Below are 21,157 nucleotides of genomic sequence, written 5' to 3' on the forward strand. Positions count from 1 at the left end.
CAATACTTCAAGCTTTACTGTCCCTTATTAAAGAATTATTACTCATTATATATTCCTATTACTATTTAATTACTTATTACCTGTTACATATTAAGAGAGGAGGTAATTCTGCACTGTGTTTCTGAGCTTTCCAAAAGGCAGAGCTGAGAAACTTGTGGCAGGAGGGGTTTTTTCAGCTCTAGGATCAAAGCTGACCTGATCTTTCCTGTCCAACATGCACTGATTCTTGCATTGCTTCATCTCCTTGTCCTCTGCAAGGTGCAGGAGTCCACATAGGGCCAAACAAAACAAAAACTTATTGCTGTACAAACCTTTAAGCATCGCTGGGATGTGGTGATGGGGAAGCTGTTCATCCCCTCCCAGCAAGAGGATCTTTATTTCAGGGGAGCCCTGGGGCTCTCACCCCCAGTTGCTGTCTTATAGAAAAAGTCTAGTGGGGGCAATTGCTGGTGCTTGTGGGTGCTGACTTTGGATTTGCACTTGGGTCTGACCATCAGCTGGGAGAGGGTGTTTGAACCTTTGGTTGTCACAGTGGTTGGAGACAGGTCAGGGCTGGAAGAAGTGAAAAGTTAGGGTTCCCTGGGGCTGGTGTGCACAGCTCAAGCTGGAAGCAGTGTGGCTGTGTCCCCGGGAGCTTTCCTAGGGAGCTCAGGCCCATCATATCACAGCTGCAATCAGCGAGCCGTGGCGTGAGGGACAAAGCTCTGCCTCTGTTTCCCCTAGAGCTAATAGAGCTTAGTATCAATTAGCAGCTTAATTTGTAATTAATAACTTGCTCTCTTTTTTTGAAATGGCTTGCGGAGGGGGGCCGACACAAAAGGCTCATGCAGCCTGCAACGTGCTGCCATCAACAGCAGAGAAGTATCCTGAGGTTTGGGGGATTGGGTTCGGAGATGGATGCTGTTGGAAAGCAGGGAAACAGCCCTGTCAAGGCGATGTAATGCAGGCTGTCCTGGACATGAGCCTAGGAGGGCTGGCTGATCATCCTGGGGCAAATGTTGCTTTAATCTGTAGCACTGTGATGCAGGGATCCATGCTGGGAGGATTTGGGCGTGACTTGGGTCGCCCAAGTTGAGAGGGCCATGCAGAGCAGTCTGGGTGCTCCACTGTCCTGCCATGCCTGCGACAGCCAGCCCAGCAGTGCTGGAGGTTGTCCGTGTGTCTGGCGGGCGCTGCGAGGGGCTGGCAGGGCCATCGCTTCCCTCTGCACGTGGGAGCTGCTCCAGCAGCACAGGTTGCTTGGCTGGGTGGCTGCGTGTGTCCTGGAGCTGCAGTCCAGCTTGGGATCTTTCGTTCTGGAGTTGACATAGGTCATCTTCCTTGCAGCTCTTGGTGGGTTTCCCTTCCCTTTCCATATGCTTGTTACTTTCCTAGCCACGCCAGCTCACAGCAGCGTGTGGGGACTCCAGCCTGCTGAGTGTCCTTTGCACAAGGAGCAGCAGCCCACAGAGATGCGACCTGCCCAGGGCCACCCAGCAGGGATGAACTTAAGCTTCCTCATAGCCCGTGGCTATCTAATAGCAATGTGGCTCTCAAAGTAGACTTCCTCATACCATCCCGCAAGGAAGAGCTTGATGTGATGATGATGATACCTCTTTTTTCCTACTCCCCATTCTGCTCCATCCTTCTCTGGCATGCCCACTCCATGTGAGCGGTCCACAGGATTCCTGTCCTGTGCATTCCTCCCATCACTTGCATGGTCTGTACCTCTCACTTTTCTCAGCACCTCTACCTATGTTGTAGGACAGAGAAGAGCTGTGGTTCTTTTCCTTCAGCCTTTTTTCCTGAACAACTGGTTGCTGCTTCATTTTCTGAGAACCGTAAAAAAGTGACATGTACAGAGAGAAAAACACTTCTATGCTTCACCTTGCAGAGGAGATGGCACAGAAAATACAAAGTGGATATGTGCAGCCATGGGAACCATCGGAGAGTGGTGGCAAGATGCCAGTGCTGGGGGATGCTGTGCATGTCCCTGGTAGGTACACTGGTGTCTGAGGTGTCAGTCCTATGTCGCTCCAGCCTTATCTTCCCTTCGTGAATGATGTAGCTGGGTTTGAGTTGTTGAGTTTTGCTCCATTTCAAGGGTTCTCAATGCTCAGCTCTGTGAGCCAAGTGTTCCCTTACCATTTGAGGCTCTCTCTGTGCAGGGAGAGATTTGCATCTGAGTTGCTTGGCATTCGTTCGCTATCCAGTGGGTCTCATATCTGAAAAGGTCTATAGTCAGGGCAGAAGCTGAGTTAATTTGCACTGGAAGGCAGGCTTGCTTTGTTTTACATGTTGGTTTCTTCTTGCAGAAATCCCATTTGAGGTATTTGTTCTCTTCTATTATTGAAGCCATGTTAGGGGGCATGGCAGCCTCCCTGCAAGGCTGGGAAAAGAGAGAGCTAGCCTGAAAGGTGCAAATTAAACCTGTGCTTTGCTATAAACAGCTATTGCACTGTTAACATGGACCCTTCTCCAGAGTTTTGATGCTCTTTGTCTGCGATTCAGAAAGAAATGTTTACCAAAACAGTCCTGTGGGAAGCAAAGCAGGCTCCAGAGCTCAGTTTGCATCTAGATTGGATGAAACGCTTCTAAAATTCAGGGAAAAGGTGCCAGAGGGTCTTTAACGCTCATTTGAATCAGCTCATGAAATGATCAGAAAGGACACGGCATTTCAATACAGCTTGCCTAGGAGGAAGGATGCTTGGGAAGAGCGACTGGGTCTGAGGGTCCCTGGCACTGCGGAGAACAAGGGAGGAGCATGGGGAGGTGGCTGCGCAAGGTGGAGATGTTTTGGCCTGGAACTTGATTACACAAACACTTCGTTCTTCTTTCCCTTGGTGCCAGACTTGGGACCTGTGGGTCATGTGCTATATGTTCCCATGGTTGCGTCCTTCTGGGGTTGCCCTCGAGCCCACTGCTAGCTCCAGCAGTGTGCAGTGTTATTGCTCCTGTCCTGTGCATCCCGGGCAGCCGTCACCACTGACAGCTCCTACCAACCATGGGCTCCCGGTGGGCTGGGACAGATACCCCAAAAGCATCTCTGTAGGGAAGACACCTCCAGCTGCAAATCTGGAGAGGATGAAAACCATGAGAGGCCATAAACCTAGTTGGCTATTAAGAAGCTGTCAGTGACTCGGTGTTCCTCTGTGCTTTGGAAATGGCATTTGCACAGTCCCCATCTCATCCCAGCCTGGGGCTACCTCTGAGGCCCCAAATATTTCTTTTTAATGCCCTGCAGCAGCATCATTACAGCTTTGACAGGTAGAAGGTGATTGCTGTGGACTGGCATCAGTACTTGAGCTTTCCTTCACCTCTCCTTGCACCATGTCCAGCCCGGGAGGGAGCTGGGAGAGGCACCCATCAGTGGTGCCAGGGCTGTGCTGCCCACGGAGGGGCTGGTGCCAGTGGAGAGATGGCTGTGGGCTGTACAGGGTTAAGCAGACATTGACAGAAAACAGGAAGAGAGGACAAAAGCAAGTCTGCTGTAATTATGTAGCATTTATTATTAATACGCTGGAATTGCTGGAAGCAGCCTCTGTAATGTGAATACTGATACAGAGGTTCAGAAGACAATTTAGCTCTCATCTGTCTGTTTATTAGCTCCCTCAGCTCTGGCAGGCAACGAACTAAAGCCTCATTTGCTACTGCCTTGTTGCACCCCTTCCGTCTCCCCCCAAACTCCTTCTATAAAGAAACCTGTTCTTTGTTCGTCCTCCCGCTGGGCACTGCAGCAACGCACAGTGTGATTCCAGACTTTCAATCTTTGACCTGAGCCTGCCTATTTGCAAAGCAGTGCCCAAAGCATGACGCTGGGCTGTAGAGAGCTGTTGCCTTTCTGAGAGCAGCAGGGATGCGGCAGATGCTGGCTTGGGATGTCCCAGCTCCCGGAGCGCAGAGGTGCTTGTCCTTGGGGCAGCAGCTTTAGCAAGACCCTGTTGTGTGGGCTGGCATGGCTTGGGGTCCCCAGTTCAGAGCAGGGCTGTGATGAGGGGAGAGGGCAGGGGGGCTATGTGTTGCTTTAGGAAGCTGGCTAGGAAATATTGAAATGCTGTTGGGGTGGAGAGAGCAAGAAGTCAAACCAGCTGTCATGGGGTGCAACAGGTTTCCTTTTTCTTCCGTGGCTCAGTAGGATCTGTCATTCTAGCTTCTGTCCAAGTTTCTCAGCTTCAGCTTGGGTTTTTTTCTGCCTATCCCGAGCATATAGGACATCCATTCCCTTATGTATTATACCGTAGTTTAAAGAGGATTAAGACAATAGCAAATCTAAATGATGAATGATGTAGATTGCTCAGCCTCTGAGCCACCGGGGTTTTTCTTGCACACAGATTAGTCAGCTCAGTAGCTAAATATTGGGGCAAACAATATAAATCCATGCAGATAAGCCTCTCTAGCTTGAATAGGATAGAAGGATTTCAAAATGGGCTTCGACACTGCTCTGTGTCTTGTCACAGTGTCTGCGGCCGTGTCGCTGACACGATGGATGGGGAAGGAGGCCTGATGGCTGCTGATGCACAGTCCAGGTGGCCGAGGAAATAAAGCATCCAGCGTTTCCCGGTCGATGCTGTTATCGGATACGGATGGTGGCAGGAGAGGGAGGGGATCAATGCCGCTTGCCTCCCTGCCACCAGAGCTGGCTGTTTGCTTGTTGAGACAGGGGGGAGCCTGATCCAGCCTCAGAGACAGCAGCATGCAGTGAGATAACATGGGCTGCTAGGGTTTTATTTGCTTAGAAGAACAGGGTGGTGAGGCTGGTCCTTGTCCTCCCTCCCAGCATCAATGCCAGGATGGTGCTGGGAGCCCCTGGGGAGCATGACCCATAGGAGAGAGCTTGTACCGGTTTGGGACTGACACTGGGTTTTTCTTAAGCTTTGAAGCAGAAGGATTTAAATCTTTTATTTATATGTCTGGTCGAGTCTGTCAGAGTTGTGTCAAATATTTTTGACAAGCAAAAATGCCATTTGCTTCAGCTTAATGAAAAATGATTATTTTTTTTCCCCCGGGAACTAAAGGAATTGTAGTTTCAATTGCAAACTCAAAAAGCTCCTCAGGAAAAAAACCCACAATACACAAAACCAAAAAAACTTCAGATAGTTGTGATAGTTGGCTGTTAGAAGAGACTCTTGGTTGGTGTTTTGGGTCTGTGTAAAATGAGGGTCTGGAGAGCATTCAATCATATGGTATCTCCTTTTATGAAGCTTTCTGGGCATATTATTCTAATGATGTTTAATGGCACCGATTTCTTCATCTTAACTGAGTGTGTCTTTTCCCAGTCCCACATCGTTTTAATTCGTTCCTCTTAGGAGAAGTACGAGAGCTGGGACTGGCTTGACTTACTGCAGACGAAGAGCCGTCCTGCGGGTGCGTCGTCCCTCCCGGTGGGGATGCAATCCTCCAAGCATCTGGCTGTCTAAGGCTGACGGTTGTGTTGAGACAAAGATTGATCAGGACTTGTCAGAGGACCTGTTCTCCTTGAATTTTCCACGCTCCTCTTGAAATCTCTTGTTTTCTGCCATTTAGCAAGGAGCTGTGTGAACATCATAGTCGGGCCACGGTGTGTCTAGCCTGAGGTCCTGTGGCTAAGTCCTGTTTCCTCCTTCTTCCCTTTGCCTCTTCCCAGGCTGAAAAGTCTTGGTGTGCTTGGTGTCCTCTCATGCCAAAGCTGTTTTGTTCCCCCTCCCCTGTACATCTTGCGGTCTCACTAACTCCCCTTCTGAGGTGTGAGGACCAGAGCTGTGTGTGGTGTCCAAGTGGCAATTGCATGGTGGACTTGTATGGTGGCAACAGGATCTGGTTTGGGGTGCTGGACCCTGTGGCATGGCTCATGTACTCTGCAGGACACAGGTATAAGCTCTGCTCAGAAATGCGGGGTGGGTCTGTGTCTGCATTTTATCTGGTGTCCTCACTGAGTGAGAACTGGGTTGAAATTCAGCTTGGGTCATGGCTGGCTGTGGAGAGGGTCTGGGTGCCACAGTTCGTACTGCACACTGAATCCCCCAGCCAGCTGGGTAGCATGGGGCTGCACCAGACAGGGCTGAGACACAGGATGCTGCAGGCATGGGAGAAGTCTTTTTTTTTTTTTCTCTTTTTTTTCTTTTCCCCTCCTGAGATTCAGGCAAGGCTGGGTTTGCCTGAGCCCTCTTTGGGGACAGATCTCCCTCCTCCATAACCTAATCCAGGACTCAGAAAGGGAGACCCTTGCTTACATACTGGCTGGGAGAAGGGTAGGGCAGTGGGACAAGCATACGAACACTCACCACTCATCCCACAGCTGAAAGGTTTGTCTTGTGCAGCCTGAGTCAGGATCAGGCTGTGTGACAGCCCAGTCCCCTGCCTTGCGTTGCATCCCCTGGGAGCTGTCAGGCGGCTGCCTGAGCAGTGTGGTAACACGGGTCTCGGGGATGCAAGCAAGGTCAGATGTCTGCTCAGAAATGAGATTGGCGATGATGCCACCGGTGCTGACAAATGGCCTGTCATTAATCTCTGACTCACGGCAGCGGAGAGGGCAGTGGTGGAAGAAACCCATGAGGTCACTCGCAGCCTTTCTCCCTGGGGAGCTGCACACAACTTCCACCCTGAACCTTTCTGCGTGGGGTGGGCACCCATCCCCAGTGATAGTGGGTCTCTTCTACACACCTACCCTGAGTGTGTTTGTGTGCAGATGTAGATGCATGGAATAACTCCAGTTTAGCTCCAGTCAAGCATCTGGGAACTGGCTCCATGGTGCAGGCAGTGCAAGCCTTGCAGCCCATGCTGGGGACTAGATTTCTGCACATGGCATAGCTCCAGCTCAGCAGTGGTACAAGCAGGAAGACGGTTGAAACAAAGTTTGTGTTTTCAATGTGTTGCAATACCGTTGAGATACACGAGATGTTGTACTGCTGGGAGACACTGCAGGGAGCTGGGGGAGACCAGACCCGGGGATGCTCCAGCCCTGGCTGTGCTCCCCCATGCCTAGGGCCAGCTCTGCTGGGTGCTCAGCCCTCTCATGGAGCAGCCTTCAGATCCTCTCTTGCTTTTTGAGTCTCTTTCCATGCTTTTTAATAGAAAGGAAGTCTTTCCTCAGTTGCAAAAGACTCATTAGAGGTTATAACCAAAACAGCCAGGACCTCCTGTGGTGCTGGACACTGGTAGAGATGCTGCACTCACAGCTCAGCTACACTGGTGAGCTGCACGGGGCTGAGCTGCATTTTGGGGCTGCTGTTGATGCTACACGTACAAGCTATGTGTATATGCAGGGGATAGGTGACACTCTCCTCTGAATTATTTGGGGGTTTTTAAATCTCTTTCAGGAGGAAAGGAAACACAGTAATTCCACCTCTGACTCCCTCCAGACGCTTGAGCCTCCCGGCTAGCACTGGGGAGTTGATGGGCAGCAGGAGGCAGGGGCACATGGGATGAGGTTTCTTTGCCTGGAAGGGCAGAGGAGAAGGGTGCACTGATGGGGATGAGGAGGTGCTGGTTTTGGGAATGTGAGGGCTGCCACCAGCCCAGGCTGCTGTAGCCACAGCAGAGCCAGAGCTGTGCCTCCAGGATCCTCCCCCTCCGCCTTTGCTGAGCTACAATTTCATTTTTCACTTTTCTTCCATTCCCTCTTAACTGGAAGAAGTCCTAAATAAAGTTGCTGTCACTTTTATTTATGGGCGCAGAGGAAGAGACAGACAAAAAGCCTGTGTGCTCCTGACAGCTACAAAGCAGCCGGCTGTTTTTCTTTGCTCGCGTTGGCGAAGCGATCGATATGGGCGCAGGCGAGCACCCTCCTCGGGCACACGGGGCTCCTGTGTCCCTGTGCCTGGGGGGCTTGGGGAAGATGGATGGAGGGGGCTCTGCGTCCTGGCTCCTGGCCATAGGGCTGTTGCAGGACCAGGCTTCTCCAGGAACACCTGTCCTAAAATCCTGGACCCCTAAAAATACAGATGCGTGAACTCGCCTGCCTTAAAAATCCATCACAGGCTTCTTGTCTCCATCTTGATTGGTTCCAGTGAGGTCAACTTTTTTTAATAACTTCTGGACTTCGGCAGGGAAAACTATTTCCTTCAGGAAATAATATAATTAAGGTTGCCTGACACTTCTGATTATAAGCCCCTGTCTTCAGTTGCTTGAAACTACGCCAGCCTTTAACCATTTGGACTGAAACTTCACATGTCTCTGCCTCCGGCTGAATTTTTTTGGAAAATTTTAGCAAAGAGGATTTTAAGCTGCTCTCAGAATGCAGTTTGGGGGAGAAAAAGGCATTAGTTTATCCGCATCTTAAAAAAAACCACAAACCCAAAAAAAACCCCAGAAAAATTCTTGCAGTTTTTGTGCCGAAGAAACTCCAGTACCTTTGTGCTGTGAGACCGGGTCTGATAGTTATGGGGATGGTTTTCAGCCAGGTGTCAGGGATCTGCTATTGCTGACGCCACGAAAATCCACCTTCCCCGCGCCAAGTTGTGAGCCTCCGAAAAATGCTGCTGTGTGGGTGTATTATATATAGCGTGTGCGGGGAGGTAGCGGCAGCTCTGCTCCCACAACAGGAACTGTGCTGCTTTGAGCACATGTGAGTGCAAAACCTACACCCCAGCTCTTGCATGGGATGCCTTGCTGCTGGGAAACCGTGGGCCCCTTCTGCTGGTACAAGTAAAACTCATCGATCCCAGATCAACGTAGACTTGTGCTGGGGGAAAAAATTTTGGCAAATGCTGTGTGTTTGGCTTTTTTTTTTTTTTTCCCCCAAGAAGTGGTTCGGTTATCCCTTAGCCCTTGCTGTAGCATGCAGATGCATCATGTGGGACATGCAGCATGCAATGGATTCTGGGTTTCCCTCAGGGTTTTGCAGGGACATGTTTAAACAGTTAGTGCTTTTGTATTGCAGTGATTGCAAGTTCTTCCTAATTCGGCTTGTTGCTACAGAAATGGCCAAACCAAGAATATTTCTGGGGAACAGCCCAGCCAGGCCCTATAAAGCAGGTGTCACACTGATCAAGTGTCCTGACCGTGGCATTGCTGTCAAGTCCTGAGTGATGTGGGGAGAGCTCAGGACTGGTGCAAGCCCTCCTGCAGGGACCTGCCCCAGGACTTGTCCCTGCTCTGTGGCTGGTGATGTTTGCTTCTTACGTGAGCCTGCCTGAGCTGTGGTCGAGGCTGGCCCCTGTTTTTGGGGCAGTGTAGCTCACAGGTCCTCCCACTGGCTCAGCTGTAGCTCATGCCCTGAGCCAGGTCTTTCAGCTGGCAACCTGCTTTGAGCACACTGAGCTCCTCCAAGTCCCAATTTGACGCCAATTTGGGGTTCTTAAAAAGCAAATCCATGCTTTGACTTTCATGGGGAAATCTGGGCTGCTGGACCTGTGGCAGGGATGGCTCATCCCATCAGGACAGGGCACAGAGGTAGCAGGAGGTGTCAGCCTTTTCCACAGGAGCAGGTTCCAGGGATGTCTCTCAGCCAAGGCATCGGGATTTTGCACTTTGTACCCAGTATAACGTACTGTCCCTGTGAGAGCCGTGTCCTTACGGCTTGAGCAGAGGATGCTGCGAAAACCTCCCCAGGGGTGCTCGGTACTAAACCCACCTCTCTGTCCTACCCCTGCCAAGCTGGAGTGACAGCCCGGGGGGGTCCCTGCCAGGTAGTGATGAACGAGCCTTGCCGCTTGCTGTAGCCTGGTCTCCTCTGTTCTGCTTCATCTGCGGGTAAAAAAAACCCCACTAAAAACTAAAAAGTTGCATTGGCGTTGTAGAGCGAGGAGAGGCTTGGTGGGGCTCCTCCTTGCCAGTCACTTGTCAGCTCAGGGGTGCCTGGCAGAGCAGGTTTTGAGTGATGGGGCGTTGTGGGTGTTGGGCTTGGGGCAGCTGGAGTTAAATTTCTCAGTGGCTGACACCTGACAAGCATGATAAATTGTGGCACACCACGCGCTGCTGGCATGACAAACGGTTCGCTTCCCTCCTTTTAAGCTCTGGGAAAACTTTTTAATTATTTCCCAGCGCTCTGCAAATGAGGGTTTCTCCATCAGGCACCCAGCAGAGTTGGGGGGGGTTATTTATTTATCTAGGTTTTGTAGGTGAGTGAGGGATGGATGAGGGTTGTAGTTTGGGTTTCTGTAGCATCCTCCCGCTGACTTGCCTAGGCTTTGGGTGGGGTCCTGGGGAGGGCTCTAGCGAAGCTCATCGGCTTGGGGTTGAGTACTAATTAAAGCATGTGGTGTTCCAGGCTTGGAGTCACTGTCACCCTTGGGAAAGCATCTCTGCAGAAGAGACTCCCAGACTTTCCTCTTGGCAGTGGAGTTTGGCTTCTATTTTTCATTTTTAATAATGCAGAACCATAAGACATTTTTTTCCTCTCCTCAAAGCACTTAAAAAGGAAGGGGGAAACAAAACAAGCTCAGCCACAAAAGCTAGATAATGAGCATGGATCTCAACTGATAATTTGTTTGTCTAACACAAAAAGCATATTTGCTGCTATAACTGAAGGCACTGCTGGTTACAGTAATGCTTCAGACTCCATCTCACTAGGCAGCATGTCAGATGTAGCACAGAAAGTCTCTCTCCCCTTTCCAGTCCTCAGTGTCTGTGCTGCAAAGCTGTACGTGCGTGCTTTCCTCTTCACACTCCTGGGTTCAGTCGGATTGGCCTCTCCCTGCACGGTTTAACACGTGTGTGAGGCTTTGCAGGATTAGGGCTTAGGCAGCCCAAGACCTCGTGGGCAAATGCCTTGGTGCTGGGCTGACGTTTTAGTGCTGCTGTGCTGTTTTGGCTGGGGAGCGTTGCTGTCTGTCTTTAAAGATCAGAGATGCCCCAAGCTGCTTTTTTTTTTTTTCCCCTCTCCCCTTTCATGTCTCTAAATCGAAATAATTAAGCAAATGCGTGCTTTGGGGCTGGACTGTGATGCTCATGTGGGAGGGCTCTTCATCTAAACTAGTTTCATGTTTACACCCGTTATCCCCAGCTGTCAGGGCTGGAAAACAGATGCCCCCCCTCCCTCAGTTGTTTTCTAAACCAGAAGAGATGGCAGAGCTCCACCTGGTAACCTGACAGGTTGTCTCTTCTGTTTTGTTGAAGAAAATCCCAGATTTGAGCGGCGAGGGTTGGTCAAGCAGCCAGAAGAATCTGCTGGACGTTGATGAGAAATTGCGGACGCTCCAAGGACTAGTGAAGACATAAGAGGTGGGTTAAAACATTTGCTCACCCAGTTCCTCCTCGGTTGGTGTGCTCTGGTCCACCTGGCTGTGGTGGGGTTGCAGGACCCCACCTTTTGGCTGGGATGGTGTTTATTAAAATGTGGCAAAAGGCTGCTCCTGGCTCTGGTGTGTGAGCAGCCCCATGGCTGCTATGCAAAAAGGGCAGATGCTGACAGTGGACATTTAGGTTGTAGAGGGCCAGGTTTAGATGAACAGCTTGGAAAATGCATGTGTCTTGGACTGTGCATGGGAGACTTCTCCACAGAGACCTCTCCTGCTTGAAAGTCCTTAGGGCAGCTCGGGTGTGTGTGGTCTAACTGGGGTACGCAGAGGTCCTGTGGTGGCTGAACTACTCTGGAGCAGGTAAGTGTCACCCAGCCCTGCTTTGTGGTGGGAGGTGAGGTGCCACCTCTCACGGACAAGCGCAACTTCAAGCTCTCAGGCCTGCTGGATGTTCTTTCTGCTTTCCTGCACTGGGGGCTGCAGCATCATGGATGTGATGGACTTCCCTAGGCTCTGCTGTGCTGAAAAGGGCTGTATCCCCTTAGGAGACTACCACCATCACCAGCCATGGTCAAGGGGTTGCCCCACCTCTGAGTCCTATTGCATATGTGCTTTGTATGGGGCTGTGATAACACAGTGTTGCTTTAAGAGAGATTTGGGGTGACCTTCTCCAAGCCATGGGGACCATGGTGGAGCAGGGAAAGGGCCTGTGGATGGGGCTGCCCCATTTGGAGATACAGACCTGTGGAGCTGTGCTGGGGAAGCCAGTGCTTGCTGGTGCTGTGCTTGAGAAATGAAAATGATGAATTAAAATTTAACAAGTCTCTAAATGGCAGGCAAGGACATCTTAAGTGGGAATTGTCACCATTTGACTAGCACAGCCTCCCACTTAGCTAAAACTGCAAGGCTTTAATTACGTTGATCTTGGAAAAGTAATAGCTTATACCAAAGAGGAGAAACTGTTGGCCAAAGTAGCATGAAGTGTCATGAATTTTCCCAGTGCAGCTCCCCTACCCTGTCCCCCCACATCGTGCTTCCCAGGGGTGTTTTGCAGCCCCTTTCACCCTGGATCAGCAGAGTCCTGTACCCTCTGAGCCACAAGGCAAGGACAGAAATGTTCCCTGTGTGCAAGGCTGAACGTAGGCTCTGGAGTTAAAAGCTCAAGGTTAAGGGGCCGTGGGGGTGGGCAGCACCTGATGGTGCCTCAGTGTGGAGCGGGCTGGGATCTGGGTATGAGATTCCACAGGGATGCTGTAGGGATGCTCTACAGCAGCGAAACCTTGCCCTTGGCATTGCCCAGTGGTGACATCCATGGAGTGGTGTGGAATAAGGGACCTCTTGCCTCCCCATCCTTGGTGTGGACTGGCCCACCCACGGGACTCCTCGCAACTCTGCAAATAGAGCAGCTTGAGGAGGGTACGTCACTAATAATACCAATTACTGTTACATGCTGGCTACAAGGTACGCTGGCAGTAATGGGATCCGGGGGGATGAAATGAAAGCGATATAATATGGTGAGATAAATTAGCGTTGTAAAATTAGCCATGGGTCTAGTCAAGTATCTGACAAATGTGTCGCAGCTTTGGTACAGGCTCTGAGCGCTGCTGAATTGGATTTAGTGGCCCAGAGCAAAGCAGATGGGAGCAAGGGAAAAAAGAGTTTATGAGGGGTCTCCGTACACACATGCTAATGGTTAACGCTGCTTGTTTCTTCCTTGGCTTTGCTGAATGATATGTCCCCTGGCGCCTGCTCGTATGCGGCAGCGGAGGAATAAAAGCCCAGCCCCACTGATGTACTGTCGGAGTAGCTCGAGCCTGGCAGAGTGGTGGGAAGGGGATTGGAGGAGCAGAAGTAGGCTGGTTCTCCTGCTAGCCTTGGTGCCCCAGCTTCCTTGCCCCAGGGCTTCCTTGCCTGGGTTTGATCCCAAAGTGAGCATCGTTGGGGTTCGGGTGGCAGGTGTTTGCACACGTTTTAGCCTTGGAGGGAGGGCAGAAAGCCGGTTTCTGCTTTCTCTGTTGCAGCCTGACCTGTTTTGTTGTGCCTAGCCGGGCTCTGGGAGCTTTGCCTGCTCATCAGGGGCCCACAACCAACTCTTCTCAGTCCAGATACACACATTATTCTTCCCCCTCTGAGGCAGAGGGTGGAAGACGGGAGATGCTTTTTGTGGGAAATGAGTGTGGCTGGTTCCAGTGGGATCCGCTTCCTGGTGGCTTGCTGGGGTGGGTTCCACCGGAGGGAGGCAAGTGGTCCTGTCTGTGAGCGATGGATGACTGGCAAGAGCCTCTTACAGATTTGTAAATGCAGGCTAATTGCATGTTTAATGGCTGATGCATTACACAGGATCTAGGGAGGGGCAGGTATGATTTAGATCTGGTTTGATAAGGCATGTCACATGGCTCACTTAATAGTAATAAAGAAGAGGGAGAAAAACTCTGAATATGCACTGTAGTGCTCTGCGGTGCAGCTGGGGGCAGGGGCAGAGGGCTTGCACGGGTGTCCCTGCTAAGGCCTCTCCAAGTCGTGCCACGATGGTGCAAGACGTATGGAGGGCACATGGCAGACGTGCCTGCAGGTGGGCACCAGCTTGTCACATCCCTGGGGATGAGTTTGCAGAGGGCAGGCTGCTGCCCTGTGGAGTTCTGCAGCAGCACCAGGTTGAGCAAACCTGATCCCAAGGGATCATCTCAGCACTGCCCTGAGCATCCAAAGAGACTCGAGCAAACTTGTGTGCTGAGCCCATGTGCATGGAGACCTGAGGAGATGAGCTCCAGTTTGTGGGAGGTCAGCCTGGCCACTGCCAGCAGTCCCTGCATCCTCTTGCTGCAAGCAAGGCATAAGGTGCAGTGGTGACATGTTTAGGGTATCTCAGACCCCAACCAGCCCCAGGACTAAGTTGTCCTGGAAAAATCAACAGAGTGGTTAACTGCTGCAGAAGGAAACCCTTCCCTCAACTTTGCTGCTGGAGAAGTAGTGATGTGGGATCGTGGCAGGGAGCAGCAGGACAATAAGCCCGCAGTTGGAGTGCTAGTAGTAGCATAAATAGAAATACAACTTCTCGGGTTCTTGTGCAGCAATGATATATCTTGTTTCTATTGACTTTCTTAAACCTCTAAAATACATTGTAGATTGATCTACAAATCTGAAAAAAGCACCTGTTTTTTTTAAAGTCTAAAGCAATTTTCTGCCTGCTTCTTGTGGTTGGCTCTGAACAGACACATGTTCTCTTGTCCTATTTGAGGCTGGCATGCTGCCACAGTGGTAGGAAGTTTAGTAATACTTGAGCTGGATCGATTCAAGCCCATTATCTGTGCTGCCTAGGACTCAGCAGCAAAGGAGAAAAAAATACTCTCCCCAAACGCATCAAAGCCCTGCGATAAGGACACACGGTTTAGCTCTATTTATAGATGGACAGATGTCTTGCCAAAGGTCTGCTGCTGACACTTGGTTATGCTGTTTTTGAGTGTTTAGCAGGGTTTGTGTCTGAAGAAAGGTGTTCTACCTTCTGGTTTAGATGTGTCCCCTCCCTTCTAGGTGGGCTTTGTCCTTCCTCCAAGTAGGCGTCTGCTTTTTAGATGGGAAGAATGAAGTGATTGAGAGGTCTTGTAGATGCTCATGGAGTTGGTGACCAAGATAAGGTCTGACCTGAGCAGTCTCTCATCTTGTTCTTGCATCTTCATAGACCCACAGGGACCTCGGAGGTCTCCAGAGCAGAACTGCCACCAACGCTACATCAGATCAGTGTGGCTGTTTAGCTGAGTGTTCACAGCTTAAGCATGGACATCTCCCATCTCCTGGGATGCCTGGCCCTAGCTGTGCCACCTTCCCAGCAAAGAGGTTTCTCCTACTGTTCACCCTAAACCTCCCAAGCAGTAACGTGTGGCCACTGCCATGTTGCGTCTCATGTATTTTCCTACTTCATGCAATGCTACCAAGGCCATTTGAATCAGTACCAGTGATGCAAACTACATGTTTGGAGTGGTTGCTCAGGCCAAGTTAGCACAGGTCTTGCAGTGTACGTCTTCAGTGAGTGTACGTTTTGTGAGGGGATTGCGGAAAGGATGGGGTGAAATGGGTTACCAACTCCCGATTCAGTACCTGGTGTGAAGGAGTGCCTGTGCTCGTATGGTAGAGTTGCTCTTCATTTCCTTCCATACATTGCTCTGTTGTAGAAGTCATGAAACTGGGAATGGGAGAAAGGCAAAGCCTTTGTTCTGCCTAGCTTTGAGTGTTGCTGTTAAAGGTGCTGTGCTGGTTTTCCCTCAGTTATGACCCTAGGAAGCAGCCTGATGTGACATTGCAGCCACAGTTCTTCACAACACTTGCAAAACCGTCCAGTTTGGAAGGGACCTCAGAGGTCTCAAGACCAACAGAGACTCTGCACTGAGCAGAAGACTGAGATTGGAGATGGCTGCTCTGGGCTTTATCCAGCCTGGTACTGAAAGCCCCTGCATATGGAAAGAGCATAGGATGTTTGGACCACTGTTCCAGTGCTGGTGGGCTCTTGAGGGGGAAAAAGTTTATCCTTGCATCCAGTGGAAGGGAACCTTTTATTTTAGCTACTGCCCACTGTCACTCATCATCTTGCTATGTGTTGCTGCAAAGAGCCTGGCTCAGTCTTCTCAGCAACTCCCCAGGCTATCTCAGCAGCCACTGGTGAGTTTGCTCCAGTTACTCAACATGTGTCTTGTCTTGGGGCTCCCAAAACTAGGACCCATGCCTTGATGTGGTCCGAGGGCTGCATGAGCTGCTGGCTATGCTGTCGCTCCCACAGCCCAGCCAGTTGTTGCCCCCTTTGCTGCCAGGGCAGGCAGCTGGCTCATGCGGGGCTCAGTGCCTGCCAGGACCCACACTGGCACAGAGTGGGTGTCCCTGTGCCCAAACCCTGCACCACACCATGGCAGTGGGCTGGAGATTTCACAGAAAGTGCTTTTTTTTTTTTTTTCCCCAGACTTTGATGGATTGTGGCGGCAGGAGGGAAGGAGCTGTCCATGGGCAGATTTAGGGACCAAGACCTGACTTTTTTTTTGTTTTTTTAACACGTCCTCTTGATCAGGTGCAGAATAGTTGCCTGATGGCTTCTGGCTGTGTGCCATTCCCAAGCCTGGGAGAAAGGAGATTTCTCCTCCCCGGGGTGTTCATAATGTGTTCATCTGCACGGCTCCTGCAGAGCGTGCCGAGCATCCCTTGCTCTTCACTTGGTTTTAGTCTGTCTCCAGGGTGCTGCTTAGCTTCGCTCATATATTCCTCTGACGAGTGGGCAAGACAGGAAGCAAATACCTTTGTTACAAAACCACATATGGGCTTTCAACGGGTGATGACACTTCCCCAAGCTATCTGTCTAGTGAATGCACTTTCCCCTGCTTGTTTATATTCACAGGAGTGTTACTTAGCTGCTCAGGTGGGCCATATATGTCAAGAAAGATGTCAGTGTCAGGAGAAAGCTTTAATGCAAGGCTTCCTGCTGTTCTGTGTGACGGGTGGTGGATGAGACCCAACACACCACGGATCGTGGATGTGGGAGAGGGACTCTCTGCTGGGTCTGGCACGGGAGCTGTGTCTTGGGAGAGAGGCAGCAGTAGTGCTGGAGGTGGCTTTTTTACAGCTGGCCTGAGATGCTGAGCTGCAACATGACCGAGGTGATCATTTGGTAAATGAGGGCTCTGACGGAGGCAAGCAGTGTTTTCCAATTGAAAGAGATAACAGCTAGAGGGGCTGTACTCCCTCCAAAAACATTGTGGATGGTGTCATGGCTGCTGCAGGTCTCGTGGCTCTTGGAGGACTGTGGTGGTGGATGCCCGATGCTCAGTGCGGTAGGGCTGGGGATTGCAGGGACACAAACGTGGGGTTCATTTGCCTGGGGTGGGAGCTGCCCCCTGAGTCCTGGCTGTGAGCCATGGGGAACCATTGTCAGCATGGAGGTGGGCATGTGGCTGTGTAAAGTGGGAACCTGCTGCATCAGATGGTGGAGTGGAAAAGCGCAGACCTGCCTCCTCGTAGTGCCCCTTAATGCCCCAGGGAAGTGGGTGCTGGTGGGGACCGGCTGGAGGAGCTGTTCAGCTGTGATGGAGATGGGCGGGATCCCACGTCTGGGTGGGAAGAGGAGCGAGGGGCTCAGCTGCACACACCTGGATCCCTTCCATGGCCGTGGTGCTCCCGGGGTCCTGTTTGCTCAGCACTGTTCATAGAGGGGGGAGACTGCAGCGCTGATGGCACCCCTAAGCAATGTCTGTTGTATCATCTTTCCTTTTAGGATGACTCCTTTTAAGCTCTGGATAGCTCTAGGAAGCCTCCACAGAGGCCCCATGTCTCTAGGGCAATTTACAGCACACACCAGCCCCTCAGCGTTCGTTACAGCCCCTAATGAGGATGGGTCAGTGCTGCCCTTCAGTAAGATCACATATTACTGGCTCTTTTTTCTTCCTCTTGCCCTAAATTGTGGCACTTCGCATCGAAAAGGAGGGGCATGCACATGGGGGCCAGCACAATTAATGGATAAGAGATTTATATGCTGCTGTGAAGCTGTATTTTTTCCCCACAGTGACACTTTATTGCCACAAATTACCAAACAGGCAAGGTTACACGAGTGACAGCAGGCAGGGCTGTAAAGGACAGGAACAAACGGCAGCAGGAAAAATACCCAGAGGAGAGGGGGAGGTCATGCACCAGGCAGAAATAAAGCAAGGTGGGAAGGGGGACGAGCGTCAGAAGTCAGCTTGCCTTGCAGTGGGATGCGTGGGTGAAGCCTGGGAATCAGCGTGCTGTCTCCGGTGCATGGGCGTGCCGTGGGTTCAGGAAAGTGGCCGGTGGTCTGAGTTTGGATGCTGTAAATCCTTGATTTTTATTTTTTTTCTCCCCCCACAAAGTTGCTGGGTGCTTCTGCAAGCTGCTTTTTGCTGGGGGAATTGCAGGTTTTTATTTGCTGAAGGTTTTTCCCTGTGTGCTGGGGGGTGTCAACAGTGAGAAGCATCCTTAGAAAGTGAGACTTTATCTTCCTTCTAAGCACCCTTCATCCCTAGCTACGTTCAGCCCATAGTAGGGGTGCCTGCGGAGGTGGTGGTGTCCCTGTGCTTTCCTCTACACCAGCAATCAGTAAAACCCTGAAGCGACCTGTGCTATGCAGAGCAGACAGATCCAGCTCTCCAAAGGTGGGAAGCAGCAGACTCTCATCTTGGGCTGGCTGAGGTCTTCCTGTCATCCCAACCACGGCACCAGCGGTGCTGGAGTCAGGGCCGCTCTGGGCAAATCCCAGGAGCACTGGGACTCCCGCAAGAAAGTTACTTGCTGTCTTGTTTTCTCAGCTTGGTTTTCAGTGCTCTGCCTATGTCCTGCATGGACAGTCGGGTCATCTCCTGGCTTTGTTTGGACATCAGGCTTGGATCTGGAGGCTGAAGGCTTCTGGCATCAATTTTTCTGCCTCCTTGGCAGAGGGAGGGAGGTCCTTGGGGGTAGGCAGCATTCAGAGGGTTAATAAGAGGTGTTCTGCCTTGCAAATGGTTGCTGTATTTCCTTGCTTTACAGTTGCAGGGGGAGAAAATGTCCCACGCTTGCCCTTTGGGGGGACAGGATGGTCATTTATGTTCATCTATATTAATACATGCAATATACACGATGGTGTGTGGGGGACAAGCACCAGTCCTTGAGCAGAGAGGTGTCAGCTTTGCTGCCGAGTGTCTGCAGCAGCCCTGCTGCAACATGCTTCAGCTTTGGTTGAGCAACTCCGTCTGCGCCCACTCACGCAAGTTAGATCAGCTTAACTTCAAATGAATGTAAAGACTGAAAGGCTCGAGAGATCAGCGGAGGTATTAAGGCTGCCTTTGAGCTGGGGATGCTACTCAAAGCTGCCGGGGAGCTGTCACTCTATTGTTCTTGCAACAAAATGCTACCGGAGGAGCTGAGAGCTGCAGAGGCTCTGGAACCACAGCCAAAATTGCATTTAACTAGCAGAAATGTGCTACAGCCATGGGGCTTGCTACACCAGCCCAAGGGAGAGGCAGCACCGCCATGTGCTGCCCTCCCTGGCAACAAGATGGAGTGGGTTCAGGTCGCCCTTGCACCACGATGGACCATTGCACAAGGCAATTTGACTTGTCTATTCCTATGCTTGTAAAAGATGATTTCCCTTGAATCCCAATGCCATAAGCCAGGTATTTAATCTTGCTTGAAGGGAGCATGTCTAACGCACGCAGGGCATCACAAACAATAGTAAGCAATCACTAGGCTAAATCCTGAGGTCTCTTACCGAGAGTTTGCTGGAGTAAAGGTTGACAAAGTGCTGAGTAGTTACTTGAGACTTCAGCCCTGCACTGAGGGCAGGAGAAGTGATTGACTGATTTATTGATGATGCATTTCACTATGAATCTAGTCTGTCTGTTAGTCACAAATGTTCATTTGAGCATAAATCGTGGGCTGCTGTGAGCTCCTACAGCAGAACTGGGGAAAAAGATTTCAGATGAATGGCTTATTTGGTGAAAAATAGTTTTGGATCAACAGGAATGGCTTGTGTTTCTGTGTTGTGCTTGGCAACTAGCCTCAGCAGAAGAAAGTGAAAGCCTACTTGTGAAAAAGATCAAATGCTGAGTTTTGACATGATGTTTAGAACTCCTTTCAAACTGGTTTTAGATTTTCTTCCCAAATCAAAAAGCCAGCCGAGTTTCAGAAGATCACTCTGAAACCCTTTTTCCTCACCCTCTGTGCCTTGCTTCTGCCGCGAAGCAGCGAAACGTGGCACTTCTTAAACCTGGCGCTGACTCGCTGTGAACCCGGACTTCATTTATTTTTAGTTCACCGAGCGGTGCGAAGGCTGGGGCGCTGGCGGGCATTCGTTTGGTGCTGCTAAGCTGGGGGCTGGGATGTGTAAGGCTGCAGAGAGGCAGCTCTTGCACCCCTAGGTTTGCTGCCACGCTGAGGGACTGGGCTTATCCTGCCTCGATGGACCTGTGGAAGGCTTGGGGAGGGCAGCACAGCCAACAACAACTCATCCCCCATGCAAGGTTAGGTAAAGCATTAGCTGTTTCTGCAGTAAAAGAGTGTGCAAGCCCTTTGGAGGTGTCCTATGGAATAACCTTCACCCCAAAGCCTCAGCAGCTGGGGTGCTTGCTTGTTCCCTTGTTCTTGAATAATCATCCTTTTTTTGACCCCTTAAACTGAGTAGTTTCTTATTAATTCAGGAATAAAACCATACTACTCTATCACCTCCAAGGCTGTTTTTTACCCGCTATAGTCTTGATTCTTCTTTGTTTTGAACCTGTCTGCTGCTCGCTACCTCTGCTGCATCTCCTGGAGCCTGTGCTCGCTGTTGCAGCACGTGGATACACCCGCGGTAGGTGCTGTAGGAAACCTCTCAGACAGATTTGTGTGTGTGTATATGCCTCTCTAAGTATTTCCCATTAATTAATGGACACTGGAGTCTGTCGTCTGTAACGAGCGCTCACTGGCGAGTGATAAATTGCTTGTATGACAAGATGGCAGTGAAAGCTGGGCGAGCCGTGGCTGGGTTTGGGAGCGAGGGGTGAGTGTCAGTCAATATCTGGATGGGAAGAGGGGTGGTGAAAAGCCCAGCAGCCAAATGCAAGATCCCCAAGGTATCCTGTCTGCTCATACTGGAGCAGCCCTTGCTGTGGGCTCCAGCAAACGGGCAGTGATCCTGTGCTGGACACCATGATTGCCTATCAAAACCCCAGCCCTATTGTTGCTTTTTGATGTGGAGGGAAGAGGAGGAAGGAGCTTGCATCGTGGTGGCCACCCTTGCTGCACAGGGATGCTGGCTGGAGCACGGAGGGATGCACTCAGAGCAACCCCTCCCAACCCAGGCTGGGTTTTGCTGCCTCCCGCACCCAAAAGAAAGGACCGAGGCCTGGGATCTGTGCTCTAGCAGTGCCACAGCTTCCAGCAAACCCTGCGTGGCAGCCAAGCCCCTTGCAATGATGCCAGCACCAAACGTCCCTGGCATGCCCTGCCTGCTGGCACCACAGCGCGAACAGTGGCATGAGGCTTGTCTGGGCACCCCCATGCGAGACCCATGT

At 51.0% G+C, this 21,157-nt stretch overlaps 1 protein-coding gene across 4 annotated transcripts in view; it reads left to right on the forward strand.

The window, feature by feature from the left end:
• CNTFR (ciliary neurotrophic factor receptor) overlaps positions 1–21,157 on the forward strand; it is a 212,140-nt gene that overhangs the window by 44,771 nt on the left and 146,212 nt on the right. For all 4 annotated transcript variants that reach the window (XM_054809877.1, XM_054809878.1, XM_054809879.1 and 1 more), the window contains one exon: positions 11,014–11,118. The gene's annotated coding sequence lies outside the window, so the exon portion shown is untranslated. The remainder of the gene's footprint in view (positions 1–11,013; positions 11,119–21,157) is intronic.

Source organism: Grus americana, chromosome Z (assembly GCF_028858705.1).
Source record: "Grus americana isolate bGruAme1 chromosome Z, bGruAme1.mat, whole genome shotgun sequence".
Classification (NCBI taxonomy): Eukaryota; Metazoa; Chordata; class Aves; order Gruiformes; family Gruidae; genus Grus; species Grus americana.